At 40.4% G+C, this 25,507-nt stretch overlaps 1 long non-coding RNA gene across 1 annotated transcript in view; it reads left to right on the top strand.

The window, feature by feature from the left end:
- The window catches only part of LOC117875200, a 101,726-nt gene extending 77,279 nt beyond the window's left edge, over positions 1 to 24,447 (top strand). The window contains exons 2-3 of the long non-coding RNA XR_004645208.1: positions 22,953 to 23,047; positions 24,151 to 24,447. This is a non-coding gene — a long non-coding RNA (uncharacterized LOC117875200). The remainder of the gene's footprint in view (positions 1 to 22,952; positions 23,048 to 24,150) is intronic.
- The last annotated feature ends 1,060 nt before the right edge of the window (positions 24,448 to 25,507 follow it).

Raw genomic sequence — 25,507 nt, 5'->3', positions numbered from 1 at the left:
CCCTCCGTGTGCTAAGAGGGCACAGTCATCCACAAAGAGTGCTTCTCTTATTAGTAGTTCTGTTACTATTGTTTTTGCTTTAAGCCTTATAAGATTAACTGTTAACCTAAATACCTATAAAAAGACCTTCCCACCAGAGGTTGTTCTACCTGTTTTTTTACAGTTCCTTTCCATACAACTTAGAATCATAGGGTTAGAAGGGACCGCAAGAGTCATCTAGTCTAACCCCCTGCCAAGATATAGGATTTTCTTTTGAAAACCTCCAGTGAAGAAGCATCCACAACCTCCCTAGCCACTCTGTTCCATTGTCCTACTGTTCTTCCAGTAGGAAGTTTTTTTCTTGAGATTTTATCTAAATCTGCTATACTGTAGTTTGAACCCAATTCTCTAATAGTTACTTCTGCCTGTGATGGGAACCTCAAACCTCTTTATATCCTAATTTGAAGGTAACAGATCCCACCTGATGTGGCTGCTAGATGAGTCAATAGAACAGTTTTACATCTTTTATACAGAGTCATAGAACCTGTAACCTTGTAATACATCTGTAAAAAAAAAATATTGTTAGATTGTGGTAGTCCATGAGAATTTTGGAACAATATATATACTTCCATATTGGACTGGGTCAAATCCCCATTTTGTTTTGATAAGGAGAGTCACTAGTTCTAATTAATAATTCATTGTTTCATACTAGTGCTCAAAAGTATGAAATAAGGGCTAGCTGACATTGTTTCTCAGTTTTACACAAACTTTAATAGAAACATTAATATTTCTTTGCTGTTCATTCCAAATTCTGCACATAGCTTCAAATGAGCTGTTCCTCAGATGAAGAAGATTTCTAGTTAATAATCTTCCCTAATTCTATAAAATTTAAGGTCTCAATACAGCCTTTTTATGTGACAAGTTAATTAGAGGGCTTTTATCACAACTAAATATAAAGGTGAAAACAGAAAAGAATCGGATGACCACTTTAAAGATATGTAAACCTGGAGTAGCTGAGGATAATTACTACTTTGCAAGAAGGACATATGAAATGATCATTTGATAACCTTGAAAACTGATGTCAATGCTTTAGGTAAATATCTTAATGTCTTACCTGCCAACTGATAATTTTAAGTTTATAACTTGAAAATAGGTATAATAATTGCCATTAAAAATAAAAAAAAAATACCTAATTCTTTTCATCAGTAGATCTCAAAGTGCTTCATGATGTTTAATGTATTTGTCCTTACAATTTGCCTGTAAGGTAGGGAAGTACCATTTTCCCCATTTTACTGTTGATGGACTGAGGCACAGAGAGGCTATGGTGTTTAGGTGCTTTATTCCCTTTGTGGGTCTGGCCTTAAATGACTTGCCAAAAGTCAAACAGGAAGTCTGAGGTGGAGAATGGAATTGAATCCAAATCTCCAAAGTCATAAGTTAGTGCCCTAATCACTGGACCATCAACATTTACCCACAATTACCACAGAGTAGAATGCTATATCACTATTGTTTCCAACTTTATGTAAAGAGAGATGCTACCATATCTCAGATACCACTGTGTAGCAACAGTAACTAATAGTGACACATACAGTACTTTGAAGTGATAGATGATTCAATATAGATTTCAAACATTATTAATAGAGGTTGATGGTTCTGACAAATCCATTACAATACACTTAAATTGCATTAGATCATGTTTTGCTAGTGTTGGGTGAACAACTATTTGGAATAATAGAGGTGCTACAATAGCAAAAGTTGCTACAATAGTCCAGCTGTTTGGAAATTGGGGATTATCTGAATGAGAATAAGAAGGAAAGGAGTGAAATAGAGATGCATTTGTGCATTGATAGTAGTAGATCAGGGAAGTAATGGAAATCTAGAATCATACCACAAATCCAGGTTTGCAAAAACAGGTGTAACCCAAGCTGGGTTCCTTCTGGACGCAGATGCCATGTACACAGGGATTAGAGCTGCATTCATCAATATCCTCCTCACAGTTCAAGCCTGCCCATCCTGTCAGGATAGAAAACAATGCTTACTCAAAAAAAACCTCCTATAAATCTATACATTGACCTTAGGTCAGGTATACACATTAAAGTAAACACAAATAGCCCTGGCATATATCTATGTACAGAGATAGATTTGAATATGTGAACTGACTACATGATACTGTAGGGGAACTAAGTGCAAAGTATTTATTTAGCAACAGGCAATATTATAAAAAAGAGCAAGACATACAGATCTCACTAGTTCTGCTACTTTATTAAGAAGTTAATACTCTTAGGATGCTATGGAAATAATAATATCTACTCCTGCTGCCAGACATCAGCAAGTGTGTAGCCAGGAGGAGAAGACCTGGCCATATCCCAGCCTCACTGAACAAACTGCTGGAAGTTAACTAAACCTCCAGCTCAAGGGAAAGCTATGTCTATATTGTTGACTGGACCCTATTGTTTTGGATGATGGATGAGGTGAAAGTCCTGGAGGGAGACCCAGTCCAAAAGGTCCATTTTGATCTGTCTCTCTCTATTTCCAGATGGTGAGGTGGTTATTAAAATCTCCAACATATATGGCAGGGTGTGGGAGCTCAGTAAGAATATTTGGGGTAGGCCAATCTTGGTTAGGCCATTTGCCACTCCAAAATGACCAACTCTAACAACGTCACAGAGGTCTGAATTAAGTGGGAGTGGTTCCATATCAGCAAAATCTGCTCTAACATAGGTAGCATGACCATATTTACAATGCAAACAGTAACTCACAAGGTCATAACCTTTGATGTTAAAAGTGGTTGGCAGAAAAGATTTGATGTGTCTCCTGAGGCAGATTATATTTGTATTATATTTGGAGGCTAAGGACAAACTAATGTGTTTAGCAGGTGCAAGACCTTCAAAGGATTTTCAGGGATGGACCAATGTCAAAGGTTTCTTGATCATGGTTATGATAGCTGGTATTGCTTGATACTCCATGCTGGCCAGAATCTAAAAGATTTGGCTACTAACTGCAGCTTCAATTTCAGTCTTGGAGCATGGCTTGAAACGGAAGCAGGAAAGGTTTAGAAACAATATGAGGCACACATTTTTATATATAAGAGAATTGATTTGTAGGATCAGGTACTAACTGAAGTGGCCAAGGCATTGCTGATATTAAACAACATAGAACTTATCAATACAAATGATATACAGCACTTAGTCCTGAAACATACAGGCCCTACTAGATGACACAATGGAGGTGTTTTGTGACCTTGCTTTATGTAGTTCTACAAAACTGATATTCCTCCACTGACTCATAAAGGCTAATACACCTCTACCCCGATATAACGCTGTCCTGGGAAACCAAAAAATCTTACTGCGTTATAGGTGAAACCACATTATATCAAACTTGCTTTGATCCGCCGGAGTGCGCAGCCCCACCTCCCCGGAGCACTGCTTTACCATGTTATATCCGAATTCGTGTTATATCGGATCGCATTATATTGGGGTAGAGGTGTAGTTAAACCTGATCCAGATGTGCAACTGTTAGTAGCTGCCAGTTTGAGAAATTTCTGTCTCGTCTGTTATCCCCATTTATAGTTTTCAGAAACATCTGACTACCTATTCATGACCACACATACCTTTAGTCAAAAATGTGTTGAGCAATTTATCACAATTAATGCTATTTTTTATCTAGTTAAAATAACTTTTAAAAATTTGTCCTAACACAGTTCTTAATCCATTGGTTTAGAGTTTAATTACAGTAATCAAGATCATAAACTTAATCAGGGCCTATAGGCACCTACACGGGGAACAAATATTTGTGAATGGGCTCTTCAATCTAGCAGACTAATAAGAAGGTTCAGTGGTTGGAAGTTGAAGCTAGACATATCCAGACTGGAAATAAGGTGTATTTTTTAATTAGCAAGGGTAATTAATCATTGGAAAAATTACCAAAGGGTTGTGATGGATTCTCCATCAGTGGCAATTTTGAAATCATGATTAGATTTTTTTAAAAATATGTTCTAGTTCAAAGAGGGATTATTTCTGGGAAGTTCTATGGCTTGTGATATAGAGGCAGTCAGAGTAGATGATCATCCTGGTTCCTTCTCTCCTTGGAATCTATGAAAACCCATAGATCTAGGTTTAGCCAATGTTTTAAACTGTCTTCATAAAATAATTAATTTTAATTTGAAGTCCTTTTAATATGTTAATTAGAGTAGTTAATTCTATCCATAGCCTTCATTCAATTTTTTCAAGTGCATCTGGCAATGTATTGTATACTAACAAGAGGGGAGGTTTCTTATAATGATCTTGTCTTTACATACATCAGATCAAAGACATAGTTTAACTTTTGAACTGTATATTTTAACCCAGGTTATAAACAAAAACAACTTTGTCATATAATATGTGACAGACCCAGACCAGTGGGGTACAGAAGTCTGGAAGAGGGCAAATATACTGATCACTGGATGAGTAGTTTTCTGTTCCCTGATAAGTAACCAGAGCAGGGACTGCACTAGAGTAACCAGGAACCTGCTAGAACCAGTGAAGGCAGGCAGGCTGGCTAATTAGGACACCTGGAGACAATTAAGAAGAAACTGCTAGAATCAAAATTAAGGCAGGCTAATCAGGGCACCTGGGTTTTAAAAAGGAGCTCACTTCAGTTTGTGGTGCGAGTGTGAGGAGCTGGGAGCAAGAGGTGCAAGGAGGGGTGTGTGTGTGCGTGCGTGCGTGCTGCTGGAGGACTGAGGAGCACAAGTGTTATCAGACACCAGGAGGAAGGTCCTGTGGTAAGACTAAGGAAGGAGTTTGGAGGAGGCCATGGGGAAGTAGCCCAGTGAGTTGTAGCTGTCATGCATCTGTTACAGGAAGCACTATAGACCGCTGCAGTCCACAGGGCCCTGGGCTGGAACCTGGAGTAGAGGGTGGGCCTGGGTTCCCCCCAAACCTCCCAATTGACCTGGACTGTGGGTTCTTCCAGAGGGGAAGGTCTCTGGGCAGTTCCCCAACCCACATGGTGAATCTCTGAGGCAAGAAAATCCGCCAATAAGCGCAGGACCCACCAAGATAGAAGAGGAACTTTGTCACAAATAGTAACTATGAATTTAAAATGTTCTGCTTGAGAATGATCTGTCAGTAATTACCATGTTGACATTTGCAAGTGTATCCATTGATATGATCTTCACAAGTTGAACCATGTAGACAAGGTGATGAGCCACACTCATTAACTTCTATTTCACAAAACTGACCAGAAAATCCAGTGTGACACCTGAAACAAACAACATTCCATAGTGATATACTGTGCATGTCCCATTATATGTAATATATTCTCTGTGGAGATAATTCATATAATGTATTGACATTTACACTGGCAGGGCACAAGTGCACATATCTAATTTTTCTTTTGACTAGTTTCTGTTGTACCTCAAGGCTTCACCATTAAATCGGTAGTGATCTTCTTGTGGTTTCATGATATCTCAACACCTCTTCAAATTTCTATCTAAACTCTAAAAATTAGTTCAAAAATAAATCTAACGGGCTCTGCTTGCAGTTTATTGGCTCTAAAAAGGTGGGTAAATAAATACTTGAAAAAAATCCTCTTCTTAATATGCTCTCGGGAAGAGATCCTTCTACTAAATTATGGTTTATTTAGCCAAGTAACAACAGTCTAGGTGTAGAAAATTATCTATGGTGAAATGTATCACCACTAGAGATAACTAGAGCATAAAGACTAAGGACTGGTAACCATGATTTGACTATTGTTGTCAGGTGTATCTAATAATAGCTCTGCCTCAAAAAAATTTCCAGTATGTTTCATTAGGTTTTCTGGATTTGACTTTTTTAAATCAAACCTGACTGTGTGATCATTTAGCAACACCAAGGTAGTGCCTAATAATTTCAACAATAGCTTGCAAATCATGGATTCTCAGCTACTCACGCTATTTGGCTGTGGTCCGTTGTATTCTACCGAAGACATATTCGGGCAGATATTTTTCCAAACTAGCAAAAGCAGTCTCCTAAGAGGGTGTGAAAACTGCTTTTTTCAGTTTGCAAGGTTTCAGCAAACCCCTAGTAGCATGTTTGGCTCACCTGAATATGCACCATGCTTATATGTTTTTGGAATTCAGGTCAACCTAAATCTGAAACCTAAAGCAAATATGAATCTAACCTAGGCAGATTTCCCATTTTCCTAATGAAACAGATGTATTTCACTGGTGAGATTGCCTGTGGCTCTTTCATCCTTTGTGCATGTGCACACATATGCATCTTCAAACACACACATGCCTTCTGAATGATAGAACTTTTATTCACCCACAGGACCCCACTCCTCTCAAAACGCTACTCCTATCAGTAGGCCCAAGCCCCTTACTTATCATTAGGTGATTTGGGTGCAGGTGATGGCCCACAGCAACTTCTACCAAAGTCTTTCCAGGCAACCTATGGGGCCATTCCCTAGGAAAGTGAGCAAGAAGTCCTTATGTCCTTCCATCCTATCCAGGAAGCACCTTCTAGGAAGTGGGCAGCCTCTTTACCCCGTCTGTTCCTCATTCAAAAGCAACACTGTGGGAAACAAAACTTTCTTGCTCAAGCTACTGCTTGTATTTCTTTTCTTCTTCTGTCAGAGATGTTCAATCCACTACTATTATTAAGTAGGTCCTTTTTGTAATCAGAGCAGGTAGAAGTGGGGGCAGAAACTTTCCTTCCCAGCTGTCCCAAAAATACTAGATAGAAAGACACAGCATAAGAATCACCAACCCAGATCAGACTGGAATTCCATCTACTCTAATACTCTGTCCCTGAGAGTGGCTAGTGTCAGTTGCTTCACAAGGAGGTGAAATAAAACCCAAAATAGGCAGATCTAAAATAAAGTGAGAAGAGAAAATTCTTCCGAACCATCTTTGGTTAGTGGTTGGCTTATGCCCTGAAGCATGAGAATACATATCCCTTCTAAATTACCTGATCTAAAAATAACTGTGGATTTTCTAAATACCCTGCGTAAAAAATAGATGGAAGAAGCAGGCCACCTGGCCACTCTTAAATAGTTGTAAGAGGAGGTTATAGGCCACCAACCTACTGCTCCCCTAGACAACTAAGGCTATGTCCACACTTGCAACTGTTCAAGGTTACATGTGCATTGTTGTGCCATAACCTCCAACTGCCCACATCTGAAGCCTTGAAGCACGTTCCTGAAGGAGAGCACACAGCGAGTAACATAGCATGCATGAGGAGTGTGGGTATATACACACCTCTACTGTGGCGTAGCCCTGTACTCTTCTGCAATGCAGTGTGGATGGGAGCAAGGCATGTATACGAGGTCATGAGTATCAACAGTCCTCCAGGGCCACTCCCATAATGCATTGAACACTTTGCTGTCTGAACCTTACCCAAACGTATAAAGAACCCCTGCCAGAGGACATGTGCTGAGCACTTCTGAACAGTTAATGGGGAACGCATGTTCTAAGAGCTGCCATCTCATCTCTGGAACACATGCAAGTGCTCATCAATGTGTGGTCAGAGTTCACCATCCTCCATAACTTTGCCCAGACTGGCAGGAACATACAGCTCTTCCGGGAGATTTCACAGAGGCTGAAGGAGGCTGGCATTCATGAGACTCTGTCCCAGTTCCAGGAGCATATGAAGCTCCTGAGGCTCCATACCAGAGTGTGATGTACTCAAAACAGTAACTCTGGGACAGAGCCTCACACAGTCCCATGCTACGATGAACTAGACGGGGTGCTCTCCTGGGCTGAAAATTCAGAGCCTGAAGTGACTCATGAGTTCCTCCTCAACCCCACTGGTCTCATAATATGATGGGATGCTGATGAGGGGCAGGGCACCAAGGAAGCCTGGGGAGACCCACGGAAAGAGGAGCATGTGATTCTACACCTCTATTCAGCAGACCCGGTTGAGGGAGTCAATACTGAAGAGGACCCAGAGTTGCTGCAGGAACCAGAACACAAGGTTTGTATGTTTTTTACAATGGACACCTCCCTTTCTGCCCCCACTCCCTGGAAATTTCCCATCTTGCTCTAGTAATACATACTTGAAGCTGGCTCCCACCCCATTCCACTCCACCCTGACATGGTCCCTGAGCAACATATTGCTGTAAATCAATGATTTTATTGAAATTCCATAAACCATTGTCATGCATGTAGCAGCAGAAGCTATAGGAAAGATTTTAAGGAGCAGTCACTGTGCCCCTGTGTCTGGGCATTTCTTGACTAGCACTTTGGTAGCAATAGTCCCTGGGCCATGTGAGCTAGGGAGAAAGGGCGGGAGAGGGAAGGATTGCAAAAGGCGCCAGTGGAGAAAGAACAGTTTAATGGTTGTTCAAAGACCCAAAAGCACTGCTCTCCCATCCTTGCTTCTCTTTAGGAACAGGAGCCATATAGAAGGGAGTTGGAGATGGTTGCTAGCTTGGACACAGGCTTGCCTAGGTCCAGGAAGAGACAAGGTGAGTGAGATAGGACCTGTCACACAGTCTGTAGTGACTCTCAACTGTGAGTGCCTACCTCAAGGCAGACTGTCAGAAACAGGGCAGACACTCCAAACCGGTGGTGTTTCTAAATTAGATTTCACCAAGCCAGTACCACACATGAATTCCTGGATCACAATACCAGTCTTACCATGGAGTCACAGACAGTCCCCTTAGATGCTCCAGTTTATCTTGCTGTCCAGACAGTGGTCACTTATACCAAAGATCACATCACATTTAGGTTGCTTTCAGTCCCAAGTGACCAGCCACTTACCCCAGATCAATTGGTATTCTAGATCTTACATCAAAGACAATGCTGGGAGCCAATTCTATAGTAAATTAAGTTAAGGTTTATTAGCTACAAAAAGGAAGTGAGAGTTATTGAGAGGTTAAAGCGGGTAAAATATATGTACAGGTGAGTCACTGTCTATAATTCGGAATGGTAGCAGAGATGCAGTAATCTTACAGTTTCCCAAAATTCTCTCAGGGCTACCCAGAATAACTCTGGGGATCTTCATCTTCTCATTCAATTATTCTGCCCTGTTAGAATCCAAACAGTACAGAGATGAAGGATCTTTCCTTCAGTCCATTCCTGAAGCTTCTTCTGACAGAAAACAAGCTGACAGTGTCTCTCCCCATGTGGGCTTTTCCTTTGCTGACAGTGAGTGAGGAATGCTTTTAGATTCTTTGACCTCCCAATGTCACACACAATGACCACTTGTTTAGAAATTAGCACTTAACTGTTAAAGTTCTTCATTTGCATTCTACAAGGCTTCTTTCTCCTTTGATGGGTTATTTAGTTACAAAAGTAAACACTTGTAAATGTTTGCTGTTAAATTTAATATGGATAAGTGACAATAATTGAAGTTGAAACTCCAAATACGCTCTTATACATTTAACAATTACTTTGATCTTACTAATACACAAGTGAATTGACCTTGGGCTTTGGCATGAGCTGGCACCTGGTCTGCCAGCACCACAGGACCAATTGTTGCCTCCCTGATATCCTGGGATCTAAATGGCTACAACAACACTGCATACATCAATGTGTGAACCTAGATAAGTTTCAGGTTCACAAAGAAACCTGAGACTAGGCAAGCTTCTGTTTTTGTAAAGCCCTCATGTCTAAACCATCATTGATTGGGAAGTACTGATATGTGATTTACCAGTTCTTGGATTAATAGTCTGTAAAATGAATGAAAGATCACAAATGCTTAACAATAAATGAACTTTTGGTCTCTTAGGACTAGCAAAATCTGTTATGCCATTCTCATTAAAATTAATTGTACTCAGCATCTCTAAAAATCAAGTCACTTATTCAGGTGCCTAAATATGGTTTTATGAACGTAATTTTACAGCTATAATTTGTACACGAGTGCCTAATGTTGGAGAAGGAAAGAGAAGAATCTTTGATAAACCTGTAAATTTTACACTTTTAAAAGCACATCAGCCACATTATTATGTGGAATAAAAGTAGAAAACATATAATAAGCAAACACAATTTGCCCTCATTCACCCAACTCAGATGGAAAAAAAATAAAAAAATATATATATATATACACCCATGAAAACACTCAGATGCCCTGAAAATCAAATTCCACAGAAATCAGTGTGCACAGAAAACCATTTTTCTTTCTTTGGTTGTTAAATTAGACAATCATTTAATTTAAAGGCTACTTAATGCCAAAACAAAAGTCTTGTTAGACATTTTCTTATTAATGTTATAGTACACAGTGTTCAATTTACTTGTGATTAGATAGCATAACTGTGTATGAATACTGTCCAATAATCACAGAGTGGGAGCTGCACTACGAAATGATTCTGGTCAGTTGCAAAACAGCTAGAATTAAATACATTTGCCCTGAGTGTTTGCAAATCACAAGAGAGAGTGTACCTTTATTATTAGAAGCCTTCCTGAAATCAACCATCTTGCAGTTGGAATAAAATGCCCATTTCCTGAAAGTGCTAATAAAGTTATTGTAATTATTGGGGATATTCAGTACCCCAACCCCATAGGCTGCCAGTAGCATGCCTGATGTACTGCATCTCAGAGAACCATAGGTGCTTCAACAGCTAGGCCTTGTAGACACTAGCCCTGGTTGGTTCCAATAACCACTCAGACACTTGTCAAGGGGAAAGATTTTTACTAGGGCTAGCAAGAAAGGGGAAATGTTTCAAATACTGTATGTATGTACAGAGAATGAAGCAGTTACAGTTCAAAATCAGCAACAGCAGTTCTTGTTTGGGTCCCTGGAACAGTCCAATTGAGAGTCAGGGCTCTTCAGGCTTAATGCCTGGTTGCCCTCTCCAGCCCAGTCTCTATTCAAACAAAAAAGCATTTATGGGTATTCAAGTCAGGCTCAGTCATTCTCTCTCTCTCTCTCTCATTGGGCCCCTTTGCACTGGTTCCCTGCCCAGCCACTGCTCCTCCCCAATAAGTCCCACCCAGACTTGCACCCAGCTGTCATGTCTGGCACTCACAGCTCATTCCACATGAGGCTTTATCTACAGTTCCTAGGGTTTGTCTGTAGCTTCCTACTGCCATATGGTTCCCACTCCCAAACATACCCCAGACACTTTCTGGTTCAGAAATTTTCCATTTACCAGGTCAGGGGAAGGGGAAGTGCAGTGAGGGGGAGGCTGATAGGAAACATAATCCCTTGTTAATATGGAAGAACTTCTTCAGCTATTTAGTCATATTAGCATGAAAAAGAGATGTAACCAAGACATTTTTTTAAAAAAGTCTGGTACAATGCATTTGGTATCACGTTTTTGTATTAGACCTAAATAGTGTGCTAAGTTTCCACACTTGTTTACAAAGTTTCCCTGATCATACAAATCTGTATTAGACAGTGGCCATACTTTTAGATAAGCAGGTAAATTTACCCCTTTTGGTATTCTCCAAAAGAATTATAGGGCATACTGCAAATACTGATGCAGCTTCCTTATCTAAGGCAAAATTAGCCCAAATTTAAGGTTGTACAAATCCTGTTTCAAAACTGATTTACTGTGGTTGCATTTAAAAATCCAGCATTTCTACACTGAGGTATGTAACATGCCACAGTTTTCCCTTACAGCTAGAACAGAAAATAACTGTCCTGTGTTGCATTTGTTGGGAAATGTTGGCTTTTTCACAGTGATTGCTCTAAATTACGCTATTGAATAATAGCCCCAAAACAGCAAATAGTAAATTTGTGACATTTTAGTAATATAGACATTAGAGATGGGGGGGGGGGGGAAAAGACTGTCAGATTAACAAGTTCATCCCCTTGTAAGTGTGGGATATATTCATGATATGTATCATGTATCCAATATTAAAACAAGATTGCACTTAGTCCTGGCCATAATGTCAAAAAGAGAATTAGACACAGAACCTTCACACTGGCCAAAATCAGAAGAGTAATTCTGTCTGCAATTCTCTGGAAAAGAAAATCAACTCATAACTAATACATTAGAGTATTTAAATTTAAGAAATGTCTTTGGTATTGTTTACATTCTGATTCTTTCTTTCTTTCTAGATTTTCAGTGTCTTCAATTGGGCTTACAAAAATGCTAATTAACTGTTCTAACCCCAGCCCACTTTAGCAAACTGCACATTACAATGTGATCATTCTTTGTAATATTAAATTTTATAATTAGCAACTATAAGTAGAAATACAAAATTCAGCTCCAGTGATAAACTAATTTTAACATGATTTGCACAGTTAGCTCAAATCCTTTTTGAAAATATTTTTTTATGAGCAACTCAGGTCATAAGAGCTCTGTAATTTATAAAGGAAATATAATTCTTTCAGTGGCTCAGCACTGGGATGATGTTTATGTGGGGAGATTTTAATAAAAGAGTCATCTATAGGTGAAGAATTTCATCATGCCAGGACTGATTGAAATACTGTATACTGATTAATATTTAATAAAAAATAATGCTTTTAGAAATAAATATGCACATCTGGCTTTAGCAAAAGTAATGGCTACATCTTATTTAATGAGAAAAGTTTGAGATTTTTAACTTACAAATGCTGCCAACATGAGATTTGATGTTTCAGTACTAAAATGAAGCAAAAGTTCATTGTTCATTTCTTGTTCAAAATATGTTTAGAATCTAATCTAGTGATCACAGTAATGACCAGAAAGCCCTTTTCTTTCTGCTGGTTATTTCTGATTTTTCTGTTCCCTCCCATCCTCCAGCAAATGCTGAACTGATACAATGCACTTACCTCCTGTCAGTCATTAACAGGAACTGTTGCCTTAATTTATTGCAGGCACATATAGTACCAGGACAAAATATTCCACTGATGAGGATAGGCAGGAGAATAAAGTTCACAACCAGGGAGGGTTTCAAAGTGAAAATCTGCAGCTTTATTAGCTTTTAAAAACAAACCTTTCCCCAAAACACCAGATACTTACTTGGGTCTAGTGTGGTGTTTAATGACCTCATGACTATGGTGACCATATACCCTGTTTTTAAAGGGACAGTCCCATATTAAAGCCCTCTGGTAGGTGTCCCAACTTTTTCTTTAAAACGGGCTAATTGTCCTGTATTTTCTGTCTGGCAGGTCCAGCTGCTGGCTGGGTCCCTGCTGGCCAGCCAGCCACCCCCCAGTGGTGAGTGGAGGGTCCAGAGGCCGAGGATGGGGGTGGGTGTGCAAGGCTTGTGGTGGGGCAAAGATGCAGCACGTAAGGCCAGCTCTCGGCCAGCAGGATTCCACCATCTGTCCCGTTTCTGGTCAGCACTGGCTGCACACTGCAACCTGCGGTGGCCAGTCAGTGCAGGCAGGTGCCAGGTAGTGGTCAGTTACATGTTGCCTCTGTGGCCCACCCATCGGCCCTTTACATGGTTCCCCTCTGTCTGTCCTCTTCCTGCTTTGCCCCTTCACCCCACAGCCCCGCTGCTCCTCCATATCCTCCCACAGCGAGGCACTTTCTACTCCCAGCGCTGTGCAGAGAACCAGCCCCTGGTGGGAGTGCTCAGCTCACCAGCAGCCCAGCTGGCAGGCTCCTTCCTCCCCGCACTGCCTCTGGCTGGGCTGGCACCCGAGGGAAAACCCAAGACCCTCTGGCCCGGGGCGCTGGCCAGGAGCCGAGCCCTGATATGCCAAAGCCCCACACAGTGCTGACATGGGGAAGCTAAGCTCTAGAGTGATTGGGGGGGGGGGGGGGGGGGGGGGGAGAGGCAGCGATTTCCAGTCTGTTCATGTCCCGAACCTGCAGGCTCCACAGCAGACCCCGGGGCAGTGACTTAGCGCTCTCTTTGCCTACTTTCCACCCAGGTCCTCCCCGCTGTCCCCAAGGCACCTCTTCTGCTGAGCCACCTCTCTGGCCAGTTTCGCTGAAGCCCCTGAAATCAGGTTTCCAGGGTCCTGGTGCACAATGCATCCTTAGGGCTTAACTCCTTGCTGCCCACGCTGTAGCCCAAGAACAGGAGGTGGCTGGTTATATTGGTGGCCAGCAGCAGCCTGGAGGTGTTAGCTGCCTTTTGACACTGTGCGGGCAGGAAAGGATAAGTTGCTTCCAACCACACGCGAGTGGTGGGGAGAGGAAGAGATGAGCTCTGCATATATGCAGGCCAGGTCATCCCTTCCCCCAGCCCCCGTGGCTGGCTATGGCTATGAAATGCGTTGCTTTGGAACTGGCAGCATTAAAGTCTATAACATTTTATAAGCAGCACAGCCGAGAACAAATGCAAGACAAGTTTTAGTGAATCAAAATACTGAACATTTAGAAATATTAGTAATATATAAGCATAATTTAGATATTCTACTTCAGAAATTCATTCTGATGACATAATACTTTTGATATATAGAGTATTATGTAAAAGGGAAATTAAAACATAACATTTTACAACTTCGGTTCTAATTCTAGAACAGTTCTCTTTCCTCCTCCACTTTTGTAAGTTATTTTTAATGTACTTGTGATGGGGTGTATCAACCCAGCACTGGGCCAATGGGGGCTGACCAATTGTAGAATCATAGAATCAGAGAAGGTTAGGGTTGGAAGAGACCTCAGGAGGTCATCTAGTCCAAGTGTCCAACCCCCTGCTCAAAGCAGGACCAACACCAACTAAATCATCCCATCCAGGGCTTTGTCAAGCCGGGCCTTAAAAACATCTAAGGATGGAGATTCCACTACCTCCCTAAGTAATCCATTCCAGTGCTTCACCACCCTCCCAGTGAAACAGAGTTTCCTAATACCCAACCTAGACCTCCCCCACTCCAACTTGAGACCATTGCTCCTAGTTCTGTCATTTGCCACCACTGAGAACAGCTGAGCTCTATCCTCTTTGGAACCCCTTCAGGTAGTTGAAGGTTGCTATCAAATCCCACCTCACTCTTCTCTTCTGCAGACTAAATAAGCCCAGTTCCTTCAGCCTCTCCTCGTAAGTCATGTGCCCCAGCCCCCTGATCATTTTCGTTGCCCTCCGCTGGACTCTCTCCAATTTGTCCACATCCTTTCTGTAGTTGGGGGCCCAAAACTGGATGCAATACTCCAGATGTGGTCTCACCAGTGCCGAATAGAGGGGAATAATCACTTCCCTCGATCTGCTGGCAATGCTCCTACTAATGCAGCCCAATATTCCGTTAGCCTTCTTGGTAACAAGGGCACATATTCAGCATCTCATCCACTGTAATCCCCAGGTCCTTTTCTGCAGAATCATGGTGGGTACATTGCCCCTGCTGCATATGCTCCAGGTGCAAGGCACAGATAAAAGGAGGCATCCCAGCTTACTCAGGACTGGTTGAGGAGGAGGAAGGATGTATGTTGCAGATTCCTGCAGAGGAAGTGCTGACCCTCCAGACTGCTGATGCTGTGGACCCTGACTACACTGTGGAGGACCAGCCAACCACAGAGACTGACAGGGATGCCGAACCACTGGCTGGTTATTATAAGGACTTTGTGCCTGAATTTGCCATCCTAGCAGTGTCCCTTATGGACCAGACAAAAAACTCCCAGCCCAAGAGGGTACAGTGGTCGAGGAACTGCGAACACACTTTCCAAACCCTGAAGGACTGGTTGAGTCAAGAACCAGTCCTATTGCACCCGGATGTCTTGAAGTGGTTTATGCTCCAGACGGATGCCTCAGGGGTGGGACTTGTTGCAGTGCTATTCCAGGAGCATGATGGGGAAGAACACCTGATAGTCTACCTATATAGGAAGTTATTTCCCCAGGAAACAAGATACTCAACAATAGAAAAAGAGGTACTAGCAGTGAAATGGGCAACTGAATCCCTATGTTATTATCTGTTGGGAAACTGATTCCAACTCATCATGGATCATGTGTCCCTTTGATGGACCCACTCGATAACACCAGGATTATGAGATGGTACCTCTCCCTCCGGCCCTAGAGTTCAAGGAACTTCACCGCCTGGGCCAGGCACATGCAAATGCTGACTTCTTTTCCTGAGTGGGATGGGAGGAAGATGAGGGAGAACCACCATTGGGTCCTAAGTTGAGGGGGAGAGTATGTGATGGGATTTATCAATCCCACACTGGGCCAACAGGGGATGACCAATCTCTGTGGGCCAAGGAGACCATGCCCTCTTGCTCCTGCTGCACATGCTCCAGGTGATGGGAAAGATAAAAGGAGGGAGCCCAGCTCAGTAGGGACTGGCTGAGGAGGAGGAAGAATGCGTGTTGAGGCTTCTACAAAGGAAGTGTTGACCCTCCAGGCTGTGGACCCTGATTACGCTGTGGAGGCCCAGTCGACCACGGAGACTGATGGGGATGCTGAGCTGCTGCCAGCTGAGGAGGTGCCCAAGACTGATTTTATGGTGGGAAGTGACTCAAGGAACGTTTAGGAGCTGAGGCTTGAACTCTTAATAGGGTCCTGGATCATAACCCGGTGGAGTAGGGTTTCCTTCCCTCCTTCCCCACACTTGCCACTAGGCCTGATATAGACTGATTGTTTCCTCTGCCCCACTCAGGGGGTCAGAGCCCCCAAACTGCTATTACTTGCCCCAGCTAGGAGGCTCATGTGCTATAGACTTATTGTTAGCTCTGCCCCCCTCAGGGGTCTGGAGTTCCTGATTGTGATCGCTTGACTGAGTAGGGAATCTCGACGACTGTGTATCAGGCTGTATCAACCCGCACTGGGGAAATGGGGGCACCCACTGCTGGACAGATTGAGTCCCTGTGACAGTACTCTTTCGAGGAGTATAAATAGTTATGATTATTATTTTTTAAAAAGAGACTGAGGATATGGAGTAAATGCTAATACTAATAATAATTATTAAATGTTAATGCACAGACACTTCATATAGTTACTGTGTAATTTTTTCTAAGAAGTTCAGTTTTTCCTCTTAGGAGAAATTAGCCAGTTGTTTCAATGGTATTTTAATCTAAAAAAATCATCACAGATAACCCAGGTAAAAAGTTGTAAGAACATCAGTGTGTGTTTGTTTGTTTTTTGTCTTTTGTGATTTTTAAAGTTAAACAGGTACTTCCACAGAAGCAGAAACTGTCAGACAAACTGGCGTAAAAGAGTTTTTCACAATCCTTTGTGTTTCAATAGGTTTTCAATCACATAACTCATTTCCCCTTTGACACTGCAGTGCACAATTTCCACTTGAATAAAAGGGAAATGTGTACATGCATCCAAGGGAAGAATTTAGTCAAGTTGGTTTTGTGATTTCATGGTCATATCTACAACAGAATATGAATTCATGAATACATGACTTTATTGCAGAACCAAGCAAGAAAATCTTAGTTCAGACACTGAGGACTAGAACTTATAGAATCATAGAAATGTAGGTCTAGAAAGCACCTTGTGATGTCAGCAAGTCCAACCTCTGCACTGAGGCAGAATCAAGTAAACCTATCCTATCCTTGATAGGTGTTTGTCTAACCTGTTCTTAAAAACTTCCAGGGATGGGGCTTCTACAATGTCCCTTGGAAGCCTATATTTGAACTTAACTACCCTTATAACTAGAAAGCTTTTCCTTACATCTAACCCAAATCTCCCTTGCGGCAGATTAAGCCCATTACTTCTTGTTCTACCTTCACTCAATATGGATAACAATTGATTACCATACTCTTTATAATAGGACTTAACATATTTGAAGACTATTATCTGCTCCGCATTCAGTCTCCTTTTCTCAAGACTCAACTTGACCAATTTTTAAAAATTTTCCTCATAGGTAAGGTTTACTAAACCTTTTATCATTTTTGTTGCTCTCGCTCTCCAAGTTAGCCACATCTTTCCTAAAGGGTGGCACCCAGAATTGCAGATGGTATTCCAACTGAGGCCTCACCAGTGTCAACTAGAGTGGGACAAATACCTCCCATGTCTAACATACAACACACCTGGTAATACATCACAGAATGATAATTAGCTTTTTTCACAACTGCATCACTTTGTTGACCCATAATACTGTCTCCTTGACAAACTGCTAGCTGTCCTGAACTCCATTAGCGTAGATTTTCTTCCCATGAGACTTTACTTAGCAGTTCTGAGTTTGATAAAATCTGTTTTTTTGAAGTTCATTGTCCTTATTCTGTTGCTTTCACTTGTCTTGATGTAAGATCTAAAATGGTGAGGCTAGATGTCTTTACATCACTTTTATGATCCTTCCAAAACTAGGGCTGTCTGGGGACTATTTCCACCATCAGCATATCAAGACCGCTGTAATTTGAATTTGGCTGTTCCAGCTGCTGGGAATTAAAGGTGTACACCAGTATTGCTCCAGAGTGCTTGTGTAGGGCAGGCTGCACCAGCTATTGCCAATTAGAAGATTATCACATGCAAATAAAATCTAAATTGGCCATTTAAGCCATCTTTTAGACTGCTTTGCACTCCTGGAACTGAAGAGTAATAAACTGATTTCCAAAAGGCTGAAGGAAATTCATGTTCACATCTTTATAGATCTGTAGTTCAGTCAGATTTGCAGTATCTCTGTTAGAATAATCAACTATTTTTACTCTAGCTGCCATACTCAGTTCCAAAATACAGATGACGGTAATCCTGCATTGCACCAAATGACATCAAAGTGTCCATTGCCATAAACTTCAATGGAAGCAGGAACAAATTCATTATTAATATGTGTGGGTCATATTTACTTTACATACAGTTTTAGCAAACTATTGCAGCAGTTGTTGCAGTAATTTAGGGTATGGCTTATCTCAAGTCTCTAATACAAGTATTAATTATATCAGACAATACATCTGTTAGGGGGCTTATTCCTTCACCATCTCACTTTCCTGGTCCTTCTCGCATGAACAGAGAGCAACAATACCCGAAGTCCAAAGGCGCAAACAATTTGATGTTTATTGGGGTGACTTCCAGCAAGCATGATTCGAGTTTTCTTCCTAGTTCTGACACCACAGAGTTTTGTCTATGTCCCTGTTCCTGTTCCCATTCCCTCCCCTTAGCAAAACATGATCCCAATTCCCCCACCCCTGTTCCCATCCCCCCACCACTTCCTGATTGACTGCAGACTATATAATAAAACTTGAGTTCTGCTTAGCTATACCTTAACCAATCATTTTACTGAAATTTAACTAACCAATCCTAACATACTGTAACATGGTTATTTAACCAATTATATTCCATCACCTTAATTAGTTTACACCCAAGAGAGGCAAGACAGATGTTATCTTCACCTTTACCCACTACAATCATACTGCACATTTCAATAGCATGTTCCTTCCATTTGAACTAGTTACACAGTCAGAGATGAGGACTAAGGTTTAATGCATGTATTCCCATTTAGCAGGTCTGGTATCTGTATATCATGCCTTAAAAATTCAAACTGAAATGGAAAAGATACTGCTGCCATAACATTTGTTGCTAACCTGTCTACAGACTGCAAAACCAGTGAAATGTTTATCAGAGAAGAAAATAGCATGTGTTGGCAAGCTCACTTGATCCACATTTTAAGGGACAGGATTGATTTTCCCTCCACACAGATAGAGAAGACAGAAAGGATGATCTGATAAAGTCAGTAACATCCTCTTCTACTTCCGACAGCCTCCTGATCCATTGTGCAAGCCAAGAACATCTTAGTAATAAAATATAATAAATTGTAATGTGTGATAAAATAATAAATAATAATAAATGATAAATAATTAATATTTTGCACCCAGAGATAGCCATGCAACTAAGCCAGTGGCCTCTCCCTCCACACATGGAGTGACAGAAGCTACTGGGGGAGTTTGTTAGGGACAGCCTCTGAAAATCTCCAGATCTTTGAGGTTCCTTTCCAAAAGCAGCTAGCACAAAGGGGTATGTACGGACCTTCCAGCCCGCTTGGCTCCCACTGGGCACAAAGAGACCTGTGGCACTGACAGAACTGGCTTCCCTTCCTCCCATACCTTGAGGGGAATGGCAGCAGACTTCACAGCTTCCTGACATCATCATTCCTTTATCTTTCCTTTGCTGTACTGCCATTGATTTTTGGTCCCCCTTCAGATACTCATCCTCACTCTCCCTGCCCATCCTCCTTTCTCTCTCCTTCCTTTCCATTCTCTCTTTACCCACCGACCTCCACTCTTGCTCCAACAATCCCTTTCCACCACTCCTTTTCCCCCTCATAAGAACATGAGACCTGCCATACAAGATCAGACCAATGGTACATCTAGCCCAGATCCTGTCTTTGACAGTGATCGGAGTTTCAGGAGGAGTGTACATAATAGGGCAATTTGAAGAAATGCACCCCTGTCTACACCTTCCAGATTCTGGCAGTCAGAGGTTTATGGTTTCCTGAGCATGAGGTTACATCCCTGAACATCTTGATGGATCTATCATCCATGAACTTATCTAGTTATTTTTGAACTCTGTTATACTTTTCGCTGTTACAACATCCCGTGGCAATGAGTTCCACAGATGAATTGTGAGCGCTGTGAAAAACTATTTCCTCTCATTTGTATTAAATGTGCTGTTTATTAATTTAATTGGGTGAGCCCTGTTTTTTTGTACTTGGGGAAGGGTAGATAACACTTCTCTAATCACTTTTTCCACAGAATTCAGGATTTCATAGACCTCTATCATATACCCCCTTAATTAGGGATGTTCATCTTAGGAAAGAGACAATCTTTTTAGTCTCTCCTCAGACTGAATCCATTCCATACCCTTTATCATCTTTGGTGCCCTTCTGTGAACCATTTCAAGTTCCACTATATCTTTTTTGAGATGGGGCGACCAGAACTGGGTACAGCCACAAGTACTCCTGTTTTTTTTGAGTATTTAAAGTGTGGCTATCCCACAGATTTATATAGTTGCATTATGATATTTTCTGTTTTATTTTCTATCCCTTTTTTAGCAGTTTCTAACATTCTGTATGCCTTTTTGACTGCTGCTGTGCATTGAGCTGAATCTTTAGAGAACTATCTATCCTTAGTTCAACACCCCCTCCTTTAATGATGACAACTAATTCAGAACCCATCATTACGTATGTGTAGTTGGGATTATTTTTTTCAATGTGCACTACTTTGCCATTATCAATGTTGAATTTCATTTGCCATTTTGTTGTGAAGTCACCCAGTTTTGAGAGATTCCTCTGTAACTCTTCACAGTCAGCTTTGGAGTTGAATAACTTTGTATCATCTTCAAATTTGCCACTTCACTGTTCACTCCTTTTTCCATATTGTTAATGAATACCTCGAACAGCACAGTCCCATTATAGATCCTTGGGGGACCCTGCTGTTTACCACTCTCCATTGTGAAAACTGCTTTATCCCTACCCTTTGTTTCCTCTCTTTTAACCAGCTACTGATCCATGCATGAGAGGACCTTCCCTCTTAGCCTATGATTACTTAGGTTCCTTTGGAGCCTTTGATGAAGGACCTTGTCCAAAGGCTGACAATCCAAGTACATTATATTGACTGGATCACTCTTAGCTCCATAATTATGGGTCCCCTCAAACCATTTTAATAGATTGGCGAGGCACAACTTTCCTTCAAAAAAGTCATGTTGATTCTTCCCAAACAAATGATGTTCATCTCTGTGGCTGATAATTCTGTTCTTTACTATAGTTTCTATCAATTTACCGGGTACTGAAGTTAGGCTTTCTGGCTTGTAATTGTGAGGATCACCTCTGGAGCCCTTTTTAAAAATTGGGATAACATTAGCTACCTTCCAGTTATGTGGTATGGAAGCTTGTTTCAGCAATAGGTTATACACTAGAATTAGTAGTTCTGACATTTAATGATTGAGCTCCTTCAGAACCCTTGGGTGAATACCAACTGGTCCTGGTGACTTATTATTGTTTAACTTATCAATTTGTTCCAAAACATCTGCTACTGACACTTCAACGTGGGCCAGTACTTTAGATTTGTTGCCCAAACAGAATAGCTCTGATGTTGGTATCTCCCCCACATCCTCTGCAGTGAATACTGATACAAAGAATTCATTTAATTTATTGCAATGACCTTGTCTTGCTAGAGTGCTTCTATAGCACCTTTGCTGTCTAGTGGCCTTACTGCCTGATTGACAGGCTTCCTGCTTCTGAGGTAATTAAAAAAAATCTTGTTGTTAGATTTTGGTCTTTAGTAAGTTGATTCTCAAATTCTTTCTGGGCCTGACTTATTATACTTTTAAACTCAGCCTTGTAGAGTTTGTGCTCCTTCCAAATATCCACACTAGATTTTGACTTCCAAATGTTAAAGGATGCCTCTTACGGCCTCCATTTCTCTGCTGATCAGCCATACTGGCATTCTTTTGGCCTTGCTATTGTCTTTTTTGATTTGTGGTATACATTTAGTCTCAGCCTCTATCATAGTATTTTTAAATAGACCCCACGCTGTTTGCAGGCATTTAATCCTTGTGGCATTTCCTTTTAATTTCCATCCTACAAGTATCCTCAATTCTGTGTAAAAAGAACAGGAGTACTTGTGGCACCTTAGAGACTAACAAATGTATTAGAGCATAAGCTTTCGTGGACTACATCCGAAGAAGTGGGCTGTAGTCCATGAAAGCTTATGCTCTAATAAATTTGTTAGTCTCTAAGGTGCCACAAGTACTCCTGTTCTTTTTGCGGATACAGACTAACACGGCTGCTACTCTGAAACATGTCAATTCTGTGTGTTCCCCTGTTTAAAGTTAAATGTTACTGTAGTGAGGGGTATTATCCCCCTCTCCAACAATGTTACATTTAATTATGTTATGGTCACTATTACTGAGCAGATCAGCTATAGTTGCCTCTTCAAATAATGTCTCCCTCAAAAACAACAAAGATAAACCCTAAAATTAAGTTTTGGGATAAATAAACAGAGAGCTAGAGAGAGAAATAATATGACATGAATCTATTAGCACCCTGATAACTCTGTGTGGGTGTTTTATACTGTTTCCTCCCACACTTAATTTCTAATTAACTAATTTTATTTATGTATTTATTGGGGTGGAGTCTCTTCCGAGTATAAGCTCTTTTGGGAGGCAACATGCATTCCTATGTTTTGAGCGCTACAGCAATATAGCTAGCTAATAACAACTACAGTTACACAACATCTTTAACAGAGACTCTCAGAGCACTTTACAAACATTGATGAAACAAACCTCACAGCATGTCTATTGTGTAAGTATTTTTTGTACTTTACAGGCTGGACAACTGAGGCACAGCAAGACTAGGACTCAGATTTCCCAGCATCCAGACTGCCATCAGTCATTCACAAGTTCATCTTTCCTCATCTCCTGGTAAAAGAGAATATATCCGTGTAGCACTTAAGACTGTAAAAGAAACTAAAGAAAAAGTCACAACAATGGTACAATCTACAAAACAATTGCAACACTAGTGGCAAAATCAATACTGTTTGCTTGTCAACTAATATGTACTGGTGGTTTTGTTACAGATCAAAAAGGCAACTGTAGAGAAGTCCGAATTGCCCCATAATTAAATTATTCCTTAAAATGAAACTGAATAAAAAAAATATTAACTGACTCATTTCTTAAAGAGTTCAAAAGATCCCATCAAAAAAGCCTTAGTTATTTATCTAGCCAGAAAATACATCTGCACTCAGATGATTAGCTGAATCCCCACATAAGTGATGGGATGATGTGGCAGAGAGGTGGTTAACAGAACTTCATTGAATTTTCAAAGCAAGTCTTCTAAACTTGTGAAGGTTTCCAAAGGACTTATTCACAGGTCACTGGAGTTATTCAATGGTCATTGGAGTTATTCACTGATATTTTGTGGTTACTGCCGATACTGGTGTTTTGATTGTGTTGTGTCTCATTTCTGTTTAGGGGATGGGCAAGCAGCTGAAACCCCAAAATTACTGGATAAAGATTTCCATTAAAACTTAAGACATCCTATGCAAAACTCCTCTAAACCATTAAATAAATATATACAATATGGGGTATGAACTGTAAATCAAGATTATAAGTTATATTTTAAAAATGGAGAAGTATTTACGCATCACCAATCAAATGACTGAAAGTATCTGTGCTTTCCAAAACTATATAGTTATATTATATATATATTGTGTTTTATTAAATGCAGTGCTTTGTTTAGCTGATGGTGATTTTTTTCTGTAAATCTTATTTATCTTGTGCGCTGGGATGCCTCTGATACATGCACTTGTAACCATGATATTGTTCTCTGTTTCAGCTGATGACATTATAATTTAAGGTTATTCTAGAGTCCTGGCACACACAGGACAGTAAAATACAAGGCATTTTTTTTTAAATTGATTTATCAGTGATCTAATACTTGAGGGTTGCATTTGTTATTTTCTGGGGGAAGGGGAGATGAAAAAAAAGAGCTTAGATTTGTAATAATTATAGCTCTTCTCATGTAGGAATGGAGATGGATGAAGCTTCTCAACTGTTTTCTGATGGAGTGATTTTTTTTTTCAATTCCAGAGAAGATCTGCAACTATCCAAATGTCAAACTAACTTTTCACTGCAACACTAATCCATATCCTGCTCTAACCCATTGTTCTTTGTCTCTATTTTTTATCTGTACCCTTTTCTCCCCCTCTCTCTTCATCTATCTTCTGACATTTCATAGCTTATGAATAATTTGTATATCTGTCAGGTTTAAGGCTGCAGTCTTAAAAACTGGCTTCCCACAACACAGCTATGTACTGAATGTATTCGGGAAAAGTAATTAACAGCAATTGCACTTATTAGACAGCATCTATGCTATAACCATTACTTGTTTATTGGATTCATTGTCAAATAAAATCAATGAGCTTTATTGACCACTATACACTATCAATTTGTTTAGGACATATATTTATCTGCACATGTATTAATCTTGATGAGTGAGGTACCATTTGGAAAATATTTCACTGACAGATAATTAGGACTGTGGACACAACAATAGATCACAGCAAAAAGTACCAATCTTCAGTCACTGTCTTGAATAAAATAGTCTTGTAAATGAACAATCTTTTTTTTTTTTTACATTAGTCATGATTTTTTCCTGCATTTCCTGTCCAGAATAAATCTAGTTAACTGCTCCACTATAACAGGCCAGTTCTGTCACTGCAAATTTATATTGGGACAGCTATACATTATTAACAAGCTATGAAAAGTCACCGGCTAAATGTCATGGTAGCTGAGATATAGCAGCACCTTGGGATTCATATAGCAAACAGTTTAGTTTTAATCATCCTGGACCACAAGGTGCCTTGACATTTGAGGGGCAACTTTTTCCTTTTTAACTTCCAGTGGACTCAGACCTCTATTATCTCAGCTATAATTTTCAACCTCAACTGTGACAGAAAGTTTTAGCTTCTAAATTAGGAATGTGAAAAAAAAAATCAATCCATCATGGATCTTATAATTCGTTTAATCTATGTTCACATGCAGGATAAAAAAAAAAATTAAAAAGCAGCAAGGGGAGCTCGATAATTCTAACATCTTTAGAACTATTAGAGATATGAAATGCCTGACCATTACATTAACAATACTAAGAGATGCTCTTGCTGAACTATATTAATACAGATGACTGATTTTTGCATAGCTGATTTTTTTTTAACTTTAAAGAAGAATTGGGTGGGTTTAATATTTTTAAAAGATATATTTGAATCACAATCTTCTAAAATTTTCATAATATAATCTAAATATCAATCTATGGTTCCAACTAAGTCTGCAATTATAATCATATTTCACTGTCTAATAACCAACATTTTGGATTACAGACTCCAA

The sequence above is a fragment of the Trachemys scripta genome, chromosome 3 (assembly GCF_013100865.1).
Source record: "Trachemys scripta elegans isolate TJP31775 chromosome 3, CAS_Tse_1.0, whole genome shotgun sequence".
Classification (NCBI taxonomy): Eukaryota; Metazoa; Chordata; order Testudines; family Emydidae; genus Trachemys; species Trachemys scripta.
The sequence above is the reverse complement of the archived record's forward strand: the minus strand, read 5'-3'. Positions and strand labels throughout refer to the sequence as shown.